The sequence below is a fragment of the Medicago sativa genome, chromosome 8 (assembly GCF_051527215.1).
Source record: "Medicago sativa cultivar Bolivia chromosome 8, Bolivia_mono, whole genome shotgun sequence".
Classification (NCBI taxonomy): domain Eukaryota; kingdom Viridiplantae; phylum Streptophyta; class Magnoliopsida; order Fabales; family Fabaceae; genus Medicago; species Medicago sativa.
Window position 1 is genome coordinate 26,578,354 of NC_140756.1, and position 6,941 is coordinate 26,585,294.

The window sequence follows — 6,941 nt, forward strand, 5'->3', positions numbered from 1 at the left end:
TTCTTGCTTTTTACACCTCTGTTCATGATCAAAATTACTTGAAAAATTCTATAAATTTTTGTATATGTCCTTGTTAATTTTTTGTGATGTTTTTATGCATTTTGTTTGCTGAAAATCTTGATGAAAAATATTATTGCATTTTCTTGCTTTATTTCCTTGATTTCTTGTGAAAATTCATGAAAATTTTGCCCAATTCTATTTCAAATTCTTGATAATTGTTTGTGATACATGTTATATGATTTTGAGAGAGTTTTAGCTACTGTTTGTGTTGATATTAATACATGAGTATGAATCTTGTTAGGTTACTTAGTTTACAAGTTACTTGTGTAAATAAATAAGGTAAATATGCTTGAAATTCGTTTTAAGATGCCAAGTAAATCATGTTGCCTTAATTCCCATTCCAAGACTTGATTCTAAACCTTTAAAAATGCATTGGAATGGGAGAATTATAGGTCATATGGTTCTTGCATTCTATGAATAAATTTTAACCATGTTTGCACTCATTTTCCATCCTTTATGTTCTAGTGTTTCTCTTGCTTTATTTCCTTTGATATTGTCATGTGCTACTAACTCCCTTCATTTCATGTTTCATCATTTCATAAGCATCTCCATTTCATCCCATCTTCATCTCTATTCTTCTTGCAATTTAATTTGTACCAAAGTTAGAATGTAAACATTTAGGAATTTTGTAATATTTTACTTTCATGCTTTTAATTTTCTTGGCAAAGAGGCCGTAGAATGTATCTAGGGTATGATGTAAAGGACTATGGACTCTAAAGATGTACACTGACACAAGCACCGACACATGCACACACACTACTATAGCTAGAATATGCATGTTTAGATGTATGTTTAGGATTGTATGTTTAGATGAATGCCTAGGACTTATACTTAGAAAAAAACCAATTTTCCAAACAAATGTGAACAACTTCACTCAAATCTTTTCCAAATAAACCTTGGGATCCAACATCCCATTGAATTTTCCCTTTATTTTCTTAATCAAAAATCCAATGAAAATAATCATATTTTGACTTGTTTTTGCAAATGACTAATTCAACCTCACAATTTTCCAATCTCATGCCCTTGAGGCCTCTTTCTATTCTTCAAACTCCAATCTTCAAACTTAAAATCAACCAACAAAAACAAAAACATTTTTGAAAGAGAACTACGGTGGATTTGATCCCTTAAACGGGTACGTAGGCAAGGAACAAAATTCCTTCAATTCAACTAAAATAAAAATTCAAACACATTCTTCTCCCTCCAATTCTCCACTTAGAACATTCTTAGGTTTAATAAACATTTTCAAAATAGCATTTAAAAATAAAGCGCGCGCGTAGAAGTTAAAGACGGTTCCTATAGGTTACTATAGTCGTTATGGGTGCCTAACACCTTCCCGTAGCGAAAACAACTCCCGGACCTCGATTCTCAAGGGTTTTGCTTACTTTTTCCCTTCCCAAGAAAAAATAAGATATCACCGGTTTAAAAGGTTCAAACGTAATCAATGTTTGACACCCGAAAACCAAGATACAACAAGGATTGTATGTTTAGATGAATGTTTAGGCTTTATACTTAGAAAAATCAATTTTCCAAAAAAATATGAATAGCATCACTCAAATCTTTTTCCTAATAAACCTTGGGATCAAAATCCCATTGTAATTTTCCCTTTTATTTTCTTAATCAAATTTCAATGAACTTTAATCATACTTGACTTCTTTTGTAAGATAACTAATCAAACCTCACTTTTTTTCAATCTTATGCCTTTAAGGCCTCTCAATCTCCATTCTTCAAAACTCCAATTTTCAAACTTAAAATCAACCAACAAAAACAAAAACATTTTTGGAAGAGAACTACGGTGGATTTGATCCCTTAAACGGGTACGTAGGCAAGGAACAAAATTCCTTCAATTCAACTAAAATAAAAATCCAAAAACATTCTTCTCCCTCCAATTCTTCACTTAGAACACTCTTAGGCTTAATATCATTTTTCAAATAGCATTTAAAAATAAAGAGCGCACGTAGAAATTAAAGACGGTTCCTATAGGATACTATAGTCGTTATGGGTGCCTAACACCTTCCTGTAGCGAAAACAACTCCCGGACCTCGATTCTCAAGGGTTTTGCTTACTTTTTCCCTTCCCAAGAAAAAATAAGATATCACCGGTTGAAAAGGTTCAAACGTAATCTATGTTTGACACCCGAAAACCAAGATAAAACAATGCCCAAAACCTTAGTTGTGCTCCCTTTGCTTCCTTGCTCATACCATTCAAACTTGTCACCCTTTTCTTGCAAACCAAGACACCATTTCAAACTCAAAACCATACTCCAACTTTACCCTCAAAACACATATTCAAAACTTGGAATCAAAAGGAATTCTTGGTGAGGAAGGGTAAAGATATTAATCCATTCAAACTTAATATTATTACCTTGATCTTGTGGAGACTATACCTTGTACCAATTTAGAATCCATCTTCACCATATACCAAACCCTAGTTCTCCAATCACTTCTTCAAGAAGAGGAATAGAAGATATCAAACATAATCCATACTTCCTTAAGCTTAAATGATCATAAAGGAACAAGTTTGGAAGCTTACCATGAGAGGATGAAGTTCCATGAAAGATTTGTGGAGAGGAAAAGAGAGAGAGGGTGGCGTGAAGATGAGAGGGAAAGAGACTCATCAAAACTCAACTTGCTTCCTTCTCCATGATCTTAAAGAAACATAAGTTAAAGCCTTGTCTTGAGGGAAGAAGATTTGCAAAGGATTAATGGAGGAAAAGAGAGGAAGAGGGCGATGGGTTAGAGAGAAGGGAGAGCAAAACTTTCTCTCAACCCTAGAGAGAGAAACACAAGGGAGAAATGAGATATTTTGTGCCCAACACAAATAAATATCCTTTAGACGTGCAATTACCATTTTGCCCTTGCCATAAACGTGTTTTAAACGTCGCTGATACTTTATTCGCATTGTGCTGACCTGTCATACATATTTCCAATAACCTACTTTCCATGAATTAAATTCATCTGACATGATCAACGGTTAATATACCGATGCTGTCAGGCGGGATATTACATAATTCCTGCAAGTTGGATAAGTTCTAGGTGGTCCTGTGTACTTTCCTCTAGTTGGAGATCCCTTAGGCTTCAGCTTATCGTGATACCTGTCGGCAAAGTTACCTCTGCTCCTTCCTCCTGGCCTAGAACCTTCCCTAACCGCCCTATCAAAACCTCTTTCGGCTTCCAAACTGTTATGCACCATCTCATCAAAATTTGTCAACCTTTGTTGGATGACCACGGCGTAGATATCTCCCCTCAAAGCATGCCTATACTGATTAACTTTCCACATCTCATTAGCCGCATACTCATTATGAGTGGAGTAATGAGATAATTCCTCGAACTTCTTGGTGAACTCCGTCACCGATCTGACCCTGCCTCAAGTGGAGAAATTCTTGTTCTTTCCTGACCTTGAAGGTCAAGGGAAGATACTTTTCTTTCATTACTTGCTTAAAATTCTCCCAGTTCACTGCTATTCCATTGGTCACCATCCTACGTTGAGCGGTTTCCCACCAATCCTGTGCCGCACCTCGGAACTGATTAGTTGCAAAAACCACCTTCTCTTCCTCGGTACAGTTGGCCATAAGAAAAATCTTTTCCATATGCTTGATCCACCTCTTAGCTTCAGGTGACTCACCACTACCATCAAACTCTGGAGGGTGGTTTCGATTATATTCTCGGAAAGCTAGGTTTCCCACAACTGGAGGCGGTGGATGTGGATTATGCACTCCCGGACCTTGCTGCATAGCTGCAACCCACTACTGTTGGGTCTGAGCATTCTGCTGGATCTGCTGCTGCATCATTTGCATCATCTGTTGATTCTGTTGCATCAATTGTGCCCACATCTGAGCATCAGGGTTAACATTCTCCTCCATATTCTGATTAACTCTTGGCCGGCCTCGTCCCCTTCGCGCTCCAAACATTATCGCTCTAACTGTCATATTTAAGTCAAAGTGATCAGTTTCAACCAAATATAACAATGAGGACAATTATCCTAAACTCAAAAAGAACAACTACTTGAATTGTATTATTAATGACCCAAGGCACGATCTGAATCGACCTGCTCTGATACCAATTGTAACACCCATATTTGAAAATATCTAGAATATTCAAAAGAGTGCCAAAAGTGATATTGGATACATTACTTATACAATAATAGAAACGACTATAAGTCTTGAGTCTAAATACAAGAACATTCCAAAGTTGTTATGTTACATTATTACACCAAACTTTTGTCACAACAAAGTACATAATACAAAATATATGACAACACGACTTATAATGTAACATATGCATCCTTAATCCACACCATGAAAGCTCCAAGAAGACACGATCACTCCAAGACCTTTTCTTTACCTTTATCTCGTGAAACCTGTGGACCTGAACAAATAAGGAGTTGGATGAGACATAATGCCTCAGTGAGTTCTTCCTAGCCCTAGGCTAGTGATAACCTTGGGGAAAAAGCCTACGGTTACCACGTGACTAGAATACAACCTGCCGGTTGATTATACGTGTGTGGACATTTTATCTAGACGGAGGTGCTCACTAGAATCCGTCTTAGATTCTCCATAACATGTTATAGGCTTTACTATATCATACGTGTAACGCCCCATTTTTATTTAATTATTTTTAGTAGACGTGTGAATATTTTTATATGACTTTATTTGATATATATATATATATATATATGTGTGTGTGTGTGTGTGTGTGTGTGTGTGTGTGTGTGTGTGTGTGTGATTTCATGTGAAACATATGTTTTGTGTGATTTTATGTGATATATGGTGTAATTCTATTTTATTATATGATTTATGGAGTTGTGTTTTATTTGAATGAATATTGTTTTATTATTTGAGGAAATAATATGAGAAATAGAAATAATATAGAATTATTATTTATTTTAATTAAAGGGAATTAAATAGTAATTATGTGAGTTTAGTGGGAGTTAAATGAAAAGAGGGGAGGTTATAGTTTTTGGGAGGAAAAAAAAAAGAAAGAAAAGGAGGCAGAAACATTTTCACGTAAAAACTTTAGAAACTGGTTTTGAGAGAAGGAAGAGGAAGCTAGGAGAAGAGCTAGGAAGAGAGAATCCAACCATTTTTTGCTGTAGAATTTGCTGAGATAAGGTAAGGGTGGGATTCCTTTCACTAATAATATGTATAATTCTGAAATTGGATGAATTGTTGTATTCTTGATTTTAGGGTTAGAAAGTTATGCTAGGTTGCTATAATGAAATGAATTATGTTGAGGATGCATGTTTTCTATGTTGTTCTGACTGCTATGTTTCCCATAGAACCTATAAACATTGTTGCAAATCACTTCGGGGTTTGGGTGATCAGAAATTGGGTTGATGAAAAGTTGAGATTCTGAGAAAAAGTGATTTTAAGTGTTTTTGAGAAATAAGTGAATCTAGGATAAGCTGTTTTGGAGATTTAAAAATATGATTTTTCAGTAAAATATGATAGGATTTGTCGAATAGAACGCGTAGGCGAAAACGGAATCGGATTCGGAGTAACGGTTAGGTTTTTACGGACGAAACGGTGAAACCGAAAAAATGGGACTGCACAGAGCTGCGTCGCAGGTGGGCTACTGCCTTCCCATGCCTGGGCGCAGTTTTCCACGCCTGGGCGCAGCAAGGCAGCCCCTCATGGGTGACTGCTTGTTCTGTTTTCGTTGCGTGCTGTCAGAACTTCGATTGTTGCGTTCCTGTGTCTTTTTCGCCCCTTTCCGTGTTGAATTAGCTTTCGGTGTAAACAAAAAAGTTGTAGATATTTGAGTTAGATTTCTAATGGTTTTGGTTTGACATGAAAATGATTCATAGTTTTTGAGTTATGATGAAAATAGTCCAAGTGGGTCTTCAGAAAACCTTAAGAAAACTTAGCATAACTAATCCCAAGTTAGTCCAAAAACTTATGGTTGGTTTCCCAACTTCAAACTTAAGTGTTAGGGATTTAGTTGAGGTGTTTTATGGATATTTGACTTATGTTCTATTGATCAAAACTTAATTGCTTTTGGGGGATGTTTTAGACTTTGAGATGAATGTAATGGATTTATATATATGCTATGTTGTTGATTTCTGTTGTTGATGTCGTTGTATCATCCGATGTCGAAGTTGGGGAGTGTGTCATAACTGTTTTAGGCACATATGTTGTTGTTGTAGTCGCTGTTGAAGTTGTATGTTGATATACACAAGTTGAGTCCATTTGCATACTCACATCTGTTGGGGGCTTATGCCCTGGAATGTTCATCATTCAACCCGTTGGGGGCTTATGCCCTGGAATGTTTATCATTCACCTATTGGGGGCTTATGCCCTGGGATGCTTTAACCATCCAAATTGTTGGGGGCTAATGCCCTGGAATGCTTAGCATTCAACGCGCGTAGATTGGTACCACCTGCATGATGCATTAGTTGTTGTCGTTGTCGCATTGTCAAGTTGTTGTTGTCGCATTGTCGAGTTGTCGGTGTAGTTGTTGATAATGAAGTTGTTGTTGTTGCTGCTCTGTGTTGCGGAAAATGATTATGTTGTTGCTTATGTATTTATTTATATACATTATTAATGATGCATGTTGTGATATATTGTTATTTTCATTAATTTGATGAATTATATATTATTATTATTGGATAAGTTTCTCACCCCTTCTGCGTATATGTTGCCTCGACCGTGGGTAATGTGCAGGTAATGATGGCTTGTAGGTTGATTGGCTCAAGTGTCTAGGGCTCTGATACATATTAGGATGGGGATCGTCGCGAATGTCTTCTTCATTTCTTTTATGTATCATATTTTGAAAAGACCTCGTTGTTGGGTTTATTATTGTTGAGGATAATGTCTATTACGTTGAGGCCTTTGTGCCAATAATTTCGTTGACGTAGGATTTGGTTGAAATTATATTTTTAAAGAA

At 36.3% G+C, this 6,941-nt stretch overlaps 1 long non-coding RNA gene across 1 annotated transcript; it reads left to right on the top strand.

The window, feature by feature from the left end:
- The first annotated feature begins 5,042 nt into the window (after positions 1 to 5,042).
- LOC146897967 (uncharacterized) lies at positions 5,043 to 6,941 on the top strand. Its single transcript, XR_015022679.1, has 2 exons — positions 5,043 to 5,167; positions 6,719 to 6,941. It is a non-coding gene; the product is annotated as an uncharacterized LOC146897967 (long non-coding RNA).